The 17112-nt window shown below is 39.8% G+C and overlaps 1 protein-coding gene across 1 annotated transcript in view; it reads right to left on the minus strand.

Moving 5' to 3' along the window:
- The window catches only part of Corin (corin, serine peptidase), a 280126-nt gene that overhangs the window by 221249 nt on the left and 41765 nt on the right, over positions 1 to 17112 (minus strand). The window lies entirely within an intron of this gene.

The raw sequence follows: 17112 nt of genomic DNA on the forward strand, positions 1-17112 counted from the left end.
TCTTCATTGTCTGATGTTCTATCTTCTAAGTGTTCTACTCTGCTGGTAGTATTCTCCATTGAGTTTTTAAGTTGGTTTATTGCTTCCTGCATTTCTAGGATTTCTGTTTGTTTGTTTTTTATAACCTCTATCTCCCTGTATAGTTGATCCTTTGCTTCCTGGATTTGTTTGCGTAATTCATTGTCGAAGTGATCTTTCATTGTCTGATTTTGCTGTTTAATGTCTTCCTTGATACTCCAGATCATCTGAAGCATGTATATCCTGAATTCTTTATCTGACATTCCATCTGCTGCAGCTGTTACCTCTTCTAAAGTTGAGTTGACCTGCATTGCTTGTGGTCCTTTCTTTCCTTGTCTTTTCATACTGCTTGCATATCTTTCCTGCAGGCACTGGCGGCGGCTCTGCTCTCTCCTTATTCCAATTGGGGTGTCGTGGCTACCACGCCGGTAGGTCACTGGGCCTGTTCTGGGCGCTGGCGTCGGCTCTGTTCTGCCCCTACTCCAATTGGGGTGATGAGTGTACCACGCCAGCAGGCCACCAGGCCTGATCCGCCGGTCGGTTGCAGGTTTGTCTACCCTGCAGGCCCGGGCGGCGGCTCTACTCTGCCCCTACTCCAAATGGGGTGACGTGTCTGTCGTACCGGCAGGCCACTGGGCCTGTCCCGCTGGTCGGTCACAGATGTGCCCACCTTTCGGGCATGGGTGGTGGCTCTGCTCTGCCCCAACTCCAATTGGGGTGTCGTGACTACCCCGCCTGCAGGTTGCTGGGCCTGTTCCTGGCACGGGCGGCGACTCTGCTCTGCCCCTACTCCAATTAGGATGGTGTGTGTACCACGCCGGCAGGCTCCTGGGCCTGATCCGCCGGTCTGTCGCAGGTCTGCCTACCTTGCAGGCGCGGGCGACGGATCTGCCCTGCCCCTCCTACCACGCCTGCGGAACCCTGGGCCTGATCTGCAGGTTGGTCGCAGGTCTGCTCACCCTGGGGGCATGGGTGGCGGTTCCGCTCCGCCCCCACTCCAATTGGGGTCACGTGGCCACCACACCAGCAGGGCTTGATCCGGGCATGGGAGAAGGATCTGCTCTGCCCCTACTCCAGTTGGGGTAACGTGTGTACCACGTTGGCAGGCCACTGGGCCTGACCCGCCAGTCTGTCACAGGTCTGTTTACCTTGCAAACGCGGGCGGCGGCTCTGCCCTGCCCCTCCTACCACGCCCATGTACCACTGGGCCGCGGGTCTGCCCACCTTGCGGGTGCGGGTGGCGGCTCCGCTCCGCCCCCTCTCCAATTGGGGTCACGCGGTCACCACGCTGGCGAGCCTCTGGGCCTGCTCTGGGCGCTGGCGGCGGCCCGGCTCCTCCCCTCTGGCTCAACGACAAATCGAGGAGACTCGGGTGTCTGTGCCTCACCCCCCCCTACCAGGAGACCAACTGTTTCTGTCGCCGCTGGTATTGATGAAGTTCTCTCCTCCGCCGCTTTCTGATGACATCAGATCTCTGCCATGTTGGTATCCTATGCGAATGGCAGCATTTCGTTCCCCTTGCCGGGCAACCAAAGCAACGGGTGAGTCCTGACCGGCCCTCAGCAGGACCCGGACCGAGAAGCAGTTTCCGCGGGCTCCTAGCCCTGGGCCAGGGCAGTTCCGGGAGCCGGAACTCGGCCGCTCCGTGCTCGGTGTATGCTCCGATAAGAGTAGGCTCCAAGAAGCAGTCCCCGCGGGCTCAGTTCCGGGAGCCGGAACTCGGCCGCTTAGAGCTTGGTGTATGCTCTGATAGGAGCAGGGTCCAAGAAGCAGCCTCCGCAGGCTCCCCAGCCCTGGGCCAGGGCGGTTCCGGGAGCCGGAACTCGGCCGCCCCGCGCTCGGTGTTTGCTCCGATAAGATCAGGTTCTAAGAAGCACCCAGGCACTGAACCCTAGCAATCTGTCTGCAAGCCGCAGGCGAATGGCAGCCTGAAATTACCTGTTCTATGGCTGAATGAGCTGCGGTCAGTCGAAAACAGGGATGGTGACGTCAGCTTTCCAACATGGTGGCTGCTGGCCTCCTCTGTGGTCTGACCGGTGTGGAGAACCGAGATGGACCGCTTCCTTCCCCCGTCTCGAACCCAGAATTCAGCCCTGAGTACGGTGCTTGCACGGCTGGCAGAAACTGCAGCGCTGTATCCCTGTGTCGCTATCTCCTCGTTTCCCAGCACGCGCTGCAGACTCTAGCAGCGGGGCGATTTGCTGAATAAGCAGTGTTACCCTCCGTGCGACAAACCTCTCGCGTTTGAGTCCCCGTAGCCGATCCTCGTGCGATGGAAATCCTTCCTCCAGGTTCCGGAGCACCCCACTATTGCTGGAAATTCCTAACAAGATAGCCTTTAGCCGTCCTGACTTGTCATACTACCACACAGTGAAGCAGCACACGGGGGCAATGCACTCCCCTCGCTGCCATCTTCCTCTCCCTGTCTCCTACTTTTAACAAATGCCAATTCCTCACATTTATACCCCTGAGTAACTCTCTTAAGATGAGTTCAACAGCTGTTCTTATAATAACTGGCCTTCTTAGTAATCTTGCCCTCATCTTTTTAGCCCAGCCACAGTGATGAAAGTGTTAATAACATTTGTTTACCTTAAGAAATCCTTTCAAACACTGACTTTTTTAGAAAACATTGGCTTGCATAACACCTTTTTTTAAAAAAGAAAAGGCAGTTTCCTTGCTCATAAATTTTATGTATCAAAGCTATTTGGCAGGATTGATGAAAGGATAATATATGACAGTTGCCATAACTAATGTTCTTAAAGTATATTTTGGGAGGGACATGTTTTCAACAGCCTGAACTCAAAAAAAATAAATAAAAGCATGAGTTCCCTGAGAAATTTTGGGGGGGATATTTGTTTTCTGGGGAAAAAAATGACATTCATTTCTTTTGCATTTCATGTCAGGTATATTCATATCAGTGACCTAGATTCTTATAAGCTGCCCAGGTTCTTAAAATTGCCTTTTTAACATAAGTAACAGACTGAAACACCCTTTTACATATAGAGGTTCCCAGCTCCCAATAATATTTCTTGGGTTTGGGTGGGGATTGAGCTTTGGGTCTGGTCATCTATAGTTTCTATTTATTATTTCTCACCAAACTCTCCACTTCCCTCAAATCTTTCCACCTATGGCCATTCCTGCCTTTCTTTTTATGTAACCCAAAATGGAGTATATTCCCTTTTCAACTCCGCTGTTGAATGTGAGCCTTCTACTGAAGATTGGGGAGTTAATGGTTGGACAGTCAGTGTACAAGCCATAGTGCTGCAGCTGAGGAGCAGATAGTTTACAACTGCACACGGCTCTTTAAAAAAAAAGTTGAGGTCATTTCTTTTGTGTGTGTGTTTTATTCACTTCTTTTTTAAAATTTTTATTTATTTTTTAATTAATTTTTTATTTATATATGACAGCAGAATGCAATATAATTCTTATTACACATATAGAGCACAATTTTTCATATCTCTGGTTGTATACAAAGTATATTCACACCAATTCGTGTCTTCACTTTGGATAATGATGTCCATCACATCCCACCATTATTTCTAACCCCATGCCTCCTCCCTTCCCCTCCCACCCCTCTACCCTATCTAGAGCTAGGAAAAATTTGTTTTTAAGCATCTCTGGACACTGACCAACTGCTGACATCATCTATTATGCTTTTTTTTTTTTTTTTTTTGTACCAGGAATTGAACTCAGGGGCACTTGATCACTGAGCCACATCCCCAGCCCTATTTTGTATTTTATTTAGAGACAGGGTCTTGCTGAGTTGCTTAGGACCTTTATACATTGTGAGGTTGGCTTTGAACTCCAGATCCTCCTCTCTCAACCTCCTAAATCACTAGAATTACAGGCGTGCGCTACCACACCTGGCTTATGATTTTTTTAAACACAAAAACTAAAATTCAATAAGACTAAACACTATCAACCTGCACCCATGATAAGCTATGTGAAAATGGTGAGAGCTATTAGCCCAGAATACAGTGTTCATTCTTCTAATGGGACCACATCCTTTTCTACATTCCTATTTTTATGGCACTGTGGTTAAGAGTACAAGTCCTGCTGCCTGATCACCTGGATTTAAATTCCATCTCTACCATTTACCAGCTCTGAAACTTTAGGTAAACTCTCAACTGCCATGAAATAAAGAAGATAAAAGTACTTCCCACCTGGGGCTAGCTAAATCTATATATCTGTATCTATGTACAACTATAAAATATATGTGTATTCAAGACATTATATAAATACTTGATATGGATCTTGGCACATAGTAATTTCTTAATAACTGTTAGTCATTACTACATAATGATAGTAGTATTAGTAAAATTGTCTTCCTTAGGGCTGCTAAAGTACTCTTAAATAAATAGTAATATCCTTTTATTGTAAGTGCATCCCTGTATCATAAAATAGCTAATTTTCAAAAGTGAATCACTTAATCCACTTTTAGAATAAGATAATCATGTCTCTTTTATGCCAAGTTATTAGTAGAAGGCCAATTATATCAAGATTGTATGGCTAAAGAGCGTTTCAGCTCTTTAACAAAAACAATTTAAAGTCTATAATTCTAATAATAGCTAACTATAGCAAACCCTTACAATGAATATTGGGCACTACAGTAGGCAGAAATATGCTCCCCTGGAAATGTCCATGTTCTAATTCCCAAGACCTGTGAATATGTTATTTTTCACACTTTACATGCCAAAAGGAATACTGTAGGTGCAATTAAATTCAGGATATCAAGATGGGGAAATTATCCTGCATTACTGATCTAAGCCCAAAGTTACCACATGGGTCTTTATAAGCAGAAGATGGAGATGAGGGACTATGTGTCTGAACCATAAAGTATGAGATTTAATGGAACATGTTTTAAAGATGGAAAGTCACAAGGCAAGCAATGCAGGAAACTTCTAGAAGCTAGAACAAGCAAGGAAATGGATTGTCCGCTAGAACCTCCAAAAGATAACATTCATTTTCACCCAGTGAAACCCATTTTAGACTTTAATCTTCAAAACTATAAGATGATAAATCTGTCTTTTAAACTACCAAGTTTGTGGTAATTTGGTACAGCAGCAACAAGGAAACTTATACAGGCTGCTAAGCACCTTCTCTACAGGCATCAACTGAATTGACCTTCCAACTATCCTATGAAACAGGTAATATAATTAATCTCTCTTCACAGAGTTTTAGAAAGAAAGCATCTGAAGTTTATGAAGGGTAATTAACTTGCCCAAGAATTGAGTTGGGACATAACACATACAGATACATTGAAACGCACTTCTTACTCTGGAACGAAGTATATTGTTTTTAAAAAAACATCAACTACTATATGCTTAAAGAATTTATCTTCCTATAATGTGGCTTTAAAATTAATTCCTTATCTTTGTATCCTTAGCCATGTGTCCCACTTTTACTTTGCATTGCTTATGTGCCAGGAATTCACACTTGCTCTCTGCAGAGAATGCCAAATTTAGTAAAAGGTGCTAGCCATCAAGATTAAAAAATACAAGCCACGCTGTGGGTGCTTTGAGAATGATGTGCATATGACAATCTGGTGGGAAAAAGTAGAGAAGTAGTCATCGTTCCATTTGAGAAATTTGGGAAAGCTTTATAAAGGAGAGTATCCTTGCTATGAATCTTGTAAAATAATTGCAGATTTTCAAGGTTTGAGCAAAATATTTGTGGGGGGAAGTAGGGAGAAAAAAAAAGTAGGGAATGGAATACTTTCTAGATAGAACAAAAAGCAAAAGATATAGAAAATCCTATCAGCAAGTAATTAAACATGGCTATCCCACAGGGAATACCCTAAGAGAAAAAGCCGGAGACATAGCGGAAGCTAGATATGAAAGATGGGTCTTGTTCAGGGTTTGGAATTGATCTTGTACCAAAGCACTTTTGAGGTGTCTTAAGTGGGGTGGAGCATTATTAGAAATATCCCTGTGGCAGCAGGATGAGGATTGAAAGGAGTCAAGTCCAAAGGAAAGATAGAAGCCTATTGTAATAGTTTAAATGAGAAAAGAGGAAAGCCTTGCCCCAGGAAAAGGCAGTGAGGACAAAGAGCATTTGGGAGAGATCTTTCAGAAGCAAAAACCATAGGGACATGAGGGGAAGGGTCAAAGGACCTTTCAGGATTTCTGGTTTGAATGGATTAAATAAGGCACTCCCATCTGTGATAAATGTGTGCATCATTAGTGCAGTACTAATTAGTAGATATTTCAATTTTCTCCCATTCTAGTGGAACCTATGCAGGGTTTGTACTCTGGCCTCTTGGGTGGGGCCTTGCAATGGATTCAAAGTCATAAGCAAAACTTATAACTTCTAGATGGAGACATTAATCTCTGATGCAAGACTCTCCAGAGCTTTGGCACAATAGCTGCAAAGGTTCAGGATGGGGGTTGGTCCACCCATTTGGTCCCTGAGGGACCTAACGCAGCACATACTCATGCACTTTGCAAAGGACCTATAGCGTAAGTGACAAATGAACATTGGCTCTTTTTAAACCACTGGTGTTTGGGGATTTTCTATTGTTATTATTATACAGCAGAGCCTAGACAATCCTGACTGATGCAGTAGACACTAGGGAATGAAAAATAGATCTGTAGGTGCTTATTTTTATTGCTAATGTTATATATTCGTTGAGTTTAAAATGACTGTGAAACATTTAAGGAGACAAAAGCCCAAATCTGGAGCAAGCTGAAGATTTCCTCCAGAATGCCTCGCCAGACCCGCTATAAAGCTGCCCATCCCCACTGTACTCTTGGCGCACACACTGCTAATACTGCAGCAATAGGCACCCGGTGGAATTATCGGTTTTATGCATGTCTGTGTTTCAAGCCTACAACAGACTGCCTAGTGCCAGTGCAGGCTTCAATAATTATTTGTTGAATTTATGAATGATGAATGAAGTGATGGGAATAGATGTCATTGTCATGAGCAGTATGGGTTTTAAGTGAGGAAAGCTTAGGACAGACACCCTGACTGACATTCAATGGGTACGCCAAGAAATACGAACTCAAGGAAACAAAGAAAGAGCAGCCAGAGAGATAAAAGAAACACCAGAAGAGGAGAAAAATGAAGGCAAAATTTACGAGCAATTCAAAAAGCAAGGAGTGATTATTTTTCCCCCCTTTACTGTCCTACCTCCCACTGTTGGTTTTAATTGTTATTTTCCATTTCCTCCCATATCTCAATAATAACCCTAAATGTTAATGGCTTAAACTCACCAATCAAGAGACACAGGCTAGTAGAATGGATCACAAAACAAGACCCAACAATATGCTGCCTACAGGAGACGCATTTGATAGGAAAGACATACATAGGCTGAAGGTGAAAGGTTGGGAAAAATCATATCACTCATATGGACTTCGGAAACAAGCAGGAGTGTCCATACTCATATCAAATAAAATAGATTTCAAGCCAAAGTTAATCAAAAGGGATAAAGAGGGACACTACATACTGCTTAAGGGAACCATACACCAACAAGACATAACAATCATAAATATATATGCCCCAAACAATGGTGCAGCTATGTTCATCAAACAAACTCTTCTCAAGTTCAAGAGTCTAATAGACCACCATACAATAATCATGGGAGACTTCAACACACCTCTCTCGCCACTGGACAGATCTTCCAAACAAAAGTTGAATAAGGAAACTATAGAACTCAATAACACAATTAATAACCTAGACTTAATTGACATATATAGAATATACCACCCAACATCAAGCAGTTACACTTTTTTCTCAGCAGCACATGGATCCTTCTCAAAAATAGATCATATATTATGTCACAGGGAAACTCTTAGACAATATAAAGGAGTAGAGATAATACCATGCATCTTATCTGATCATAATGGAATGGAACTGAAAATCAACGATAAAAGAAGGAAGGAAAAAGAATACATCACTTGGAGAATGAACAATAGGTTACTGAATAATCAATGGGTTATAGAAGACATCAAGGAGGAAATTAAAAAATTCTTAGAGATTAATGAAAACACAGACACAACATATCAGAATCTATGGGACACATTGAAAGCAGTTCTAAGAGGAAAATTCATTGCATGGAGTTCATTCTTTAAAAAAAGAAAAAACCAACAAATAAATGATCTCATACTTCATCTCAAAATCCTAGAAAAAGAAGAGCAAAACAACAGCAAAAGAAGTAGAAGGCAAGAAATAATTAAAATCAGAGCTGAAATTAATGAAATCGAAACAAAAGAAACAATTGAAAAAATTGACAAAAATAAAAGTTGGTTCTTTGAAAACATAAACAAAATCGACAGACCCTTAGCCATGCTAGCGAAGAGAAGAAGAGAGAGAACTCAAATTACTAGCATACGGGATGAAAAAGGCAATATCACAACAGACACCTCAGATATACAGAAGATAATCAAAAATTATTTTGAATCCTTATACTCCAATAAATTAGAAGATAGTGAAGGCATCGATAAATTTCTTAAGTCATATGATCTGCCCAGATTGAGTCAGGAGGATATAGACAACCTAAACAGACCAATATCAATTGAGGAAATAGAAGAAACCATCAAAAGACTACCAACTAAGAAAAGCCCAGGACTGGATGGGTATACAGCAGAGTTTTACAAAACCTTTAAAGAGGAACTAATACCAATACTTTTCAAGCTACTTCAGGAAATAGAAAAAGAGGGAGAACTTCCAAATTCATTCTACGAGGCCAACATCACCCTGATACCTAAACCAGACAAAGACACTTCAAAGAAAGAAAACTACAGACCAATATCTCTAATGAACCTAGATGCAAAAATCCTCAATAAAATTCTGGCGAATCGGATACAAAAACATATCAAAACAATTATGCACCATGATCAAGTAGGATTCATGCCTGGGATGCAAGGCTGGTTCAATATACGGAAATCAATAAATGTTATTCACCACATCAATAGACTTAAAAATAAGAACCATATGATCATCTCGATAGATGCAGAAAAAGCATTCGACAAAGTACAGCATCCCTTTATGTTCAAAACTCTAGAAAAACTAGGGATAACAGGAACATACCTCAATATTGTAAAAGCAATCTATGCTAAGCCTCAGGCTAGCATCATTCTGAATGGAGAAAAATTGAAGGTATTCCCTCTAAAATCTGGAACAAGACAGGGATGCCCTCTCTCACCACTTCTGTTCAACATAGTTCTCGAAACACTGGCCAGAGCAATTAGACAGACGAAAGAAATTAAAGGCATAAAAATAGGAAAAGACGAACTTAAATTATCACTATTTGCAGATGACATGATTCTATACCTAGCAGACCCAAAAGGCTCTACAAAGAAACTATTAGAGCTAATAAATGAATTCAGCAAAGTGGCAGGATATAAAATCAACACGCATAAATCAAAGGCATTCCTGTATATCAGCAACAAATCCTCTGAAATGGAAATGAGGACAACCACTCCATTCACAATATCCTCAAAAAAAATAAAATACTTGGGAATCAACCTAACAAAAGAGGTGAAAGACTTATACAATGAAAACTACAGAACCCTAAAGAGAGAAACAGAAGAAGATCTTAGAAGATGGAAAAATATACCCTGTTCATGGATAGGCAGAACTAACATCATCAAAATGGCGATATTACCAAAAGTTCTCTATAGGTTTAATGCAATGCCAATCAAAATTCCAATGGCATTTCTTGTAGAAATAGAGAAAGCAATCATGAAATTCATATGGAAAAATAAAAGACCCAGAATAGCAAAAACAACGCTAAGCAGGAAGTGTGAATCAGGCGGTATAGCGATACCAGACTTCAAACTATACTACAGAGCAATAGTAACAAAAACAGCATGGTACTGGTACCAAAACAGGCGGGTGGACCAATGGTACAGAATAGAGGACACAGAAACCAATCCACAAAACTACAACTATCTTATATTTGATAAAGGGGCTAAAAGCATGCAATGGAGGAAGGATAGCATCTTCAACAAATGGTGCTGGGAAAACTGGAAATCCATATGCAACAAAATGAAACTGAATCCCTTTCTCTCACCATGCACAAAAGTTAATTCAAAATGGATCAAGGAGCTTGATATCAAATCAGAGACACGCCGTCTGATAGAAGAAAAAGTTGGCTACGATCTACATACTGTGGGGTCGGGCTCCAAATTCCTCAATAGGACACCCATAGCACAAAAGTTAATAACTAGAATCAACAAATGGGACTTAGTCAAACTAAAAAGTTTTTTCTCAGCAAAAGAAACAATAAGAGAGGTAAATAGAGAGCCTACATCCTGGGAACAAATCTTTACTCCTCACACTTCAGATAGAGCCCTAATATCCAGAGTATACAAAGAACTCAAAAAATTAGACAATAAGAGAACAAACAACCCAATCAACAAATGGGCCAAGGACCTGAACAGACACTTCTCAGAGGAGGACATACAATCAATCAACAAGTACATGAAAAAATGCTCACCATCTCTAGCTGTCAGAGAAATGCAAATCAAAACCACCCTAAGATATGATCTCACTCCAGTTAGATTGGCAGCCATTATGAAGTCAAACAACAACAAGTGCTGGCGAGGATGTGGGGAAAAGGGTACACTTGTACATTGCTGGTGGGACTGCAAATCGGTGCAGCCAATTTGGAAAGCAGTATGGAGATTTCTTGGAAAGCTGGGAATGGAGCCACCATTTGACCCAGCTATTCCCCTTCTCGGTCTATTCCCTAAAGACCTAAAAAGAGCATACTACAGGGACACTGCTACATCGATGTTCATAGCAGCACAATTCACAATAGCAAGACTGTGGAACCAACCTAGATGCCCTTCAATAGATGAATGGATAAAAAAAATGTGGCATTTATACACAATGGAGTATTACTCTGCATTAAAAAATGACAAAATCATAGAATTTACAGGGAAATGGATGGCATTAGAGCAGATTTTGCTAAGTGAAGCTAGCCAATCCCTAAAAAACAAATGCCAAATGTCTTCTTTGATATAAGGAGAGTAACTAAGAACAGAGTAGGGTCGAAGAGCATGAGAAGAAGATTAACATTTAACAGGGATGAGAGGTGGGAGGGAAAGGGAGAGAGAAGGGAAATTGCATGGAAATGGAAGGAGACCCTCAGAGTTATACAAAAGTACATACAAGAGGAAGTGAGGGGAAAGGGAAAAATAATACAAGGGGGACAAATGAATGTCAGTAGAGGGGGCAGATTGAGAAGAGGGGAGGGGAGGGGAGGGGAGGGGAGGGGGGATAGTAGAGGATAGGAAAGGCAGCAGAACACAACAGACACGAGTATGGCAATATGTAAATCAATGGATGTGTAACTGATGTGATTCTGCAATCTGTATATGGGGTAAAAATGGGAGCTCATAACCCACTTGAATCAAAGTGTGAAATATGATATATCAAGAACTATGTAATGTTTTGAACAGCCAACAATAAAAAATTAAAAAAAAAAAAAAAAGCAAGGAGTGATCAACAAGCTAGTTGTTGGAGCAAGCTAGTTGGATAGCACACCTGGAGAGAAGGCAGCATGGCCCGTGCCAAGCGACAAAGAACATGCTCATCAAAAATGGATGTAAACAGAGAGAAAGCATAGCTTCCTCATTTCAGCCTTGTTCCAATACACATTGTTGGGAGTCGCCCTGGCTCCAAAGACTAACTTCCAAATTATATTATTATTTTGTGCACATGTATGAACATGTAACAACAAATCCCACCATTATGTACAACTTTACTATTCTAATAAAAAAAAAAGAATTAAAAAATAAAGTGTTATTTCCTCCAGGAGGCATCCCTCACTCAGCCCAGGTTCAGTTCTCGCCATAAGCTCACATTGCAGTGTGATCATGCTGAATGCCTTCCTCCCTTGGAGAATTATGCAATCCCTGCAGGGGGCTTTATTGAATGCTGTGCTCAATGCCTTGGCCCAATGTGTTACACAGAACAGGCACTCAAAAAAAGTTCATTAAAGGAATGAACAGCATCAACTTATAGCTACCACTTTATTTCTTTTAAATGTTGCTCTTCATATCAAAATGATTTTACCTTAAACATCACATGATAATATGTTTATGTTTTACCATTTATTTATAGGCTGTATTTATACACGATACATTATTGTATTGTAATATATGTTTTATATACAACACATTAAATTCAGGGCAGGCACCAGTTCAGTCCCCATGGCATAAGCTGACGTACAGTCAGGTGATAGCAATTCAAACTGCTCTAGGCTTAGTTCTTATAAGAAATGACTTAGTGAAAGTCAGGCTCAGTCCTAAGCATAAAAGTCAAGTAAAACTTGCTATCACATTGAAAATCCAAAAGTCAGGCAGTTTTATTTCCTCCTAGCTTTTTTATGGGCAATTATAATATACTGGCTGTGGGGTTATGTGTTTGTGGATTACAGGATGAATACAACAATGAATCACAGTACAAAGTTTTAATTTTTATAGATAGAGTTAAAATGAGACAGACATATATTAATCAGTTGTTATTTGACTATAATAAGACTATTGAAAGAATCATCTAAAAATAATTATTCATAAGCAGATAAAAACAAATTCTTTACCTTCATAATAAACTTTATAATTGAAAAAAAATATTTTCACAAATATTTCATTTAACTTTCACAAGAATTCTGTAAAATGATGGAATCATTTCCCAACTTAAAGAGAAGGAGAAGCCTCTTATCTGAAGTCACATGTCAGTAAATGAAGACCAACAGCATAAACCTAGACCTTCTGATACCAAGCCACACATTTCTTCTGTGTCATGTGTCCTATCACCATTTCAGTCACCAAGGAAACAAGACCCTACATATAGTGAACTTTCTTCCTTTTCTACTTCCCTTTCAACTCCTTTCAAAAACCTGATTCCTTACTTTACAGTCCAAATCTTTGGAAGCGTACAGACAGCTTGAATGCCTGTCAAGTTTAGAAATATGAAACTAAACCAAACTTTTGTAGCTCTAGTTGAGGGGTTAGGGTCAGAAACAATGTGTTGCTTCTGTCTTCTGGACCCTGCTGCAACAATATTATTCAAAATTCTCAACGCTCATCTTGAGAAATCTTTACCATCTTGATTTTATGCAAGGGACAAGCCAAAACACATGAATTGCAGACACGTATTCCATCTGTTTGTAAGGCTTTCATCATCTTTTCCTAATCAATAATCCTCTCATCATTATCTCTGCCTTTTCAAAGCACGAACTCCCGCTTTTATTTGTATACAATTGGCATCTCAGGACCCCTTAGCATCCCTCATGTGCCCAGGAGAGAGCATAGAGTGACAAACTCAAAACAAACAGGATATTTTTTAAAGTAAGAAGAATTTAATGAGGTTTTTAAAGCATAGATATAAAATGGTCATATTCTTCAATATAGCAATAAACATCTGGGTTATAAAATAAGAAATTATTCTTTGGACAGATATTACTTCAATATGGCTATATCAAATCATTTGGTAAAGAATTTATGAAAAGAATGCCTTAAAGATGCATGGGGAAACTCTCCTACTTTCTAAACTTTACCTAAGTATAAACAAAATAGAATTTAGGCCCTGGTTACAAATTAGTAGTCTTCCTAATCCTATATATAAGCAATATGAAATCCCATTCTGGATACATACTCAAGAAAAATAAAAATGTATGTCCACACAGAAACTATATGAATATTTATAGCAGGATAATGGATAACTCATAATAGCCAGAAAATGAAAATAACCTAAATGTACATCAATTGAGGAGTAGATTTTAAAAAACAAAAAGCATTACATCTATACAAAGGAATATTATTCTGCCATCCAAAGGAATGGAGTATTGATACATACTACCACTTACATGAACCTTAAAAACATTACATGAAGTTAAAGAAGCCAGTCACAAAAAGACCAAATATGGGGGCCTGGGGTTGTGGCTCAATGGTAGAGCACTTGCCTAGCACATGCAAGGCGCTGGATTCGATCCTCAGCACCACATAAAAATAAATATATACAATAAAGGTATTGTGTCCAACTACAACTAAAAAATAAATATTAAAAAAAGACCACATATGGTCATAGGAAATGTCTAGAAGAGGGAAATTCATAGACAGAAAAGAGGTCAGTGGCAGTTTACGCAAGGACCAGGGGGTGAGGAAAGAGGAGTTTCTTTATGAGGTCATGAAAATGTTCTACAGATGTCTGAATATACTAGAAACCACTGAACTGTATACTTCAAATGGTTGAATTGTTTTATATATATATATATATATATATATATATATATATATATATATATATATATATATATATATATATAATATTTCAAAAAGCTATAATTTTTTAAAATTTAGTAAGTAAAAATCACCCACAGAAAGCACTGGTAGCATCCCTTCTCTGCCCTCTGTTCAGAAGCTTCTAAACACTAAGGCTCTTAAAAATGTCCTACAGGTTTTTAGCACAAGATGTGAGAATGAAAGAAAATATTCTTCAGAGTTTGTGGTAGTGTCATGACAATTCAACATTTAAAGAGGACAGTGGTATGTCTGAGAAAACTACTACCAGATACATCCTCCCAGAGATTACAAGTACAAACACAGAATGAAATTTTTAAAAGTGACCACCATGAGGTACCAGAGAGGGAAGAAAGGCCAAGTCTGGAGGGGAGTTGACTCCTGGAAGAAAGGAAGAGCAGAGGTGCACTTCAGGCTGTTTACCGCCATTAGCCTGGGAGCAGACCACTTGGCACTACAGAGGGTGAGGCCAGGAAAACACACTGGGCAACCTCAGGGGACACTCCATGAGGTTGGGCTGAGGCACTTTTTCTATCTTCCTTCTTAGTTACCCAATTCGGTCTCACCTCCCTTGACTTATGTGAAATCCAGTATTTCCAGATTCCTTTCTTTCTTCTCTGACCATTCTTCCTTTATCTCTTGTTCCCTCCTTTCTTTGTTTACCCCTGAAGTGCTGGCATTCTCCAAAGCTTTGCCCCTCACATTTTAATCAATAGGTTTTCTCTTACAGTTCATAGATTCCTGCAGCGTTCACCACCACTGAGACTCCCATGTTCTTAACTGCCCCTAAGGCTCCCTCCCTGGATGCCTCTCACTTCAGACCTCAACAGTAGGGTGTGAGTTAAATTCCAATAAGCCAAATATCATGGTCACAGTTTCTCTTTGAATTCCCTTAGGAAGCAACCTGTTGGAACTCTTATGTCCTCCATTTCTTAGCCTCGCCTGTCGAATTTATTCAGGATAAATGCACTTACCCTGATTCCACTGTATTTGCTTGTCCCACAATGTCTGTAAGTCCAAACCAAACCTCCAACATGTCTTCCATCCACCTGTATCAGATTTCTCCACCGTTACTTCCTACACTAACAGATGACACTAAAAATCAATCTGGATACCCATGCCAGAAATTCAGGAGTCAGCTTTGACTTTTCCCCCTCCCTCGCTCCAAAACCCAGCAAATCTTTATTTATGTTGTTTTAAATCTACCAATGCCTTATTTCAAACTTTCATCACCCTCTGCTTAGATCATAGCTAGAGACCCCACTGGGCTCTCTGCCTTCATTTCCTTCTATCCAGTTCTACCGCCTTTTGCAAATGCAAATATGATCAGATTTCTCCTCTTGGAAACATCCTCCAACTGTTACTCACCACCCATGGCAGTGATTTTCAAGCACTTTTGCAGCAAATAAATACAGTCTGCCCTCCTTGTCCATGGGTTCTACATCCTCAGATTCAAACAACTGTCAATGGAAAATACTAAGGGGAAAACTGCATCTGTACTGAACACACAAAACTTTTAAAAATTCTTATTCCCTAATAATATGGTTCAATCCCTAATACCAAAAAATAAATATATATATATATATATATATATATATATATATATATATATATGCATGTATTTGCATAATACATATATAAATAAATTCATATATGTGTGTGTGTATGCTATTTTACACAGAGGACTTGAGCATTTGTGGGGTTTGGTGTTCAAGGGAAGTCTTGAAACCAATTCTCCATGGATAACAAAGCTCAACTGTATTATTTTCATATAAATAACATATAAGATTCTAATATCAGGGTCAGGGTTGTGACTCAGTGGTAGAGCACTTTCCTTGCATGTGTGAGGCCCTAGGTTCAAACCTCAGCACCACATATAAAATAAATAAATAAACAAAAATAAAGCTACTGTGTCCATTTAAAAAAAAAGGGGGGAGGTTTTTTTAAAAAAAAAAAGATTCTAATATCTACAAATAAATAGGAGCTTTATTTTGCTGACATTAATGTCTTATTCATTCAATAAATGAGAAAATAAATCAATCAATGAGAAAATAATGGGTAGTTTTTATGAAATAAAAATTAAAAAATCATTAGTAGTGGAATTAGATCAGCATCATTCTACCATTTATTTCTCTACTTTATCTAATTGCATGCATTCAAAAATCCTAATTTATATCATTAGGTAGCTACCAATGGTAATAGTTTGCTGTTTTTTCCCAACAGTTCACCTTTCAAATTATGGGTATAATTCATTTAAAGAGAGATAGCAAGATACAAATACAAGTGAATTGTGAATTAACCTGTCAGCACATATTATTACTTGGTTGCTGGCCACTGCTTGGTTAAAATTTAGAATGTAATATCTCGAGTATGTACTTAAGTTCTATTTTTAAAAATGAAAATCAAAGCAAACATTGGTGCAATCTTCCTTAGAACCTGGGTTCCATGGAACGGAGCTTAAAAACCAATGTTCTGGATGCTAAAGCCCAAATGCCGTAGTGTGATCTGCAAGCTCCTGAGTCATTCAAACTTTGTCAATCTAGCTGCATTTCACACTCCTGCTAAATTTTCGCCCAGTTTCATAAGTCCAGTTCCATCATTCATGGGATTATACTTTTGCACTTGCTATTTTCTCTGTTTACGTCACCTGAATTTCTATTAACTTAATTATAAATGTTAACATGCTTTCTCCCCTAGAAGCCTTCTCTTGCTGCCCTATCTTCAACAAAGTCTGTCTTGTCTCATGTCATCTTCTCCACATCAATGTGAGCACCAAAGAAAAAACTAACTATAGCCTTTGAGTTTACAGGGACTTTCAATGTGCGTGTCACCTAGCAATCAC

Source organism: Marmota flaviventris, chromosome 7 (assembly GCF_047511675.1).
Source record: "Marmota flaviventris isolate mMarFla1 chromosome 7, mMarFla1.hap1, whole genome shotgun sequence".
Taxonomy (NCBI): domain Eukaryota; kingdom Metazoa; phylum Chordata; class Mammalia; order Rodentia; family Sciuridae; genus Marmota; species Marmota flaviventris.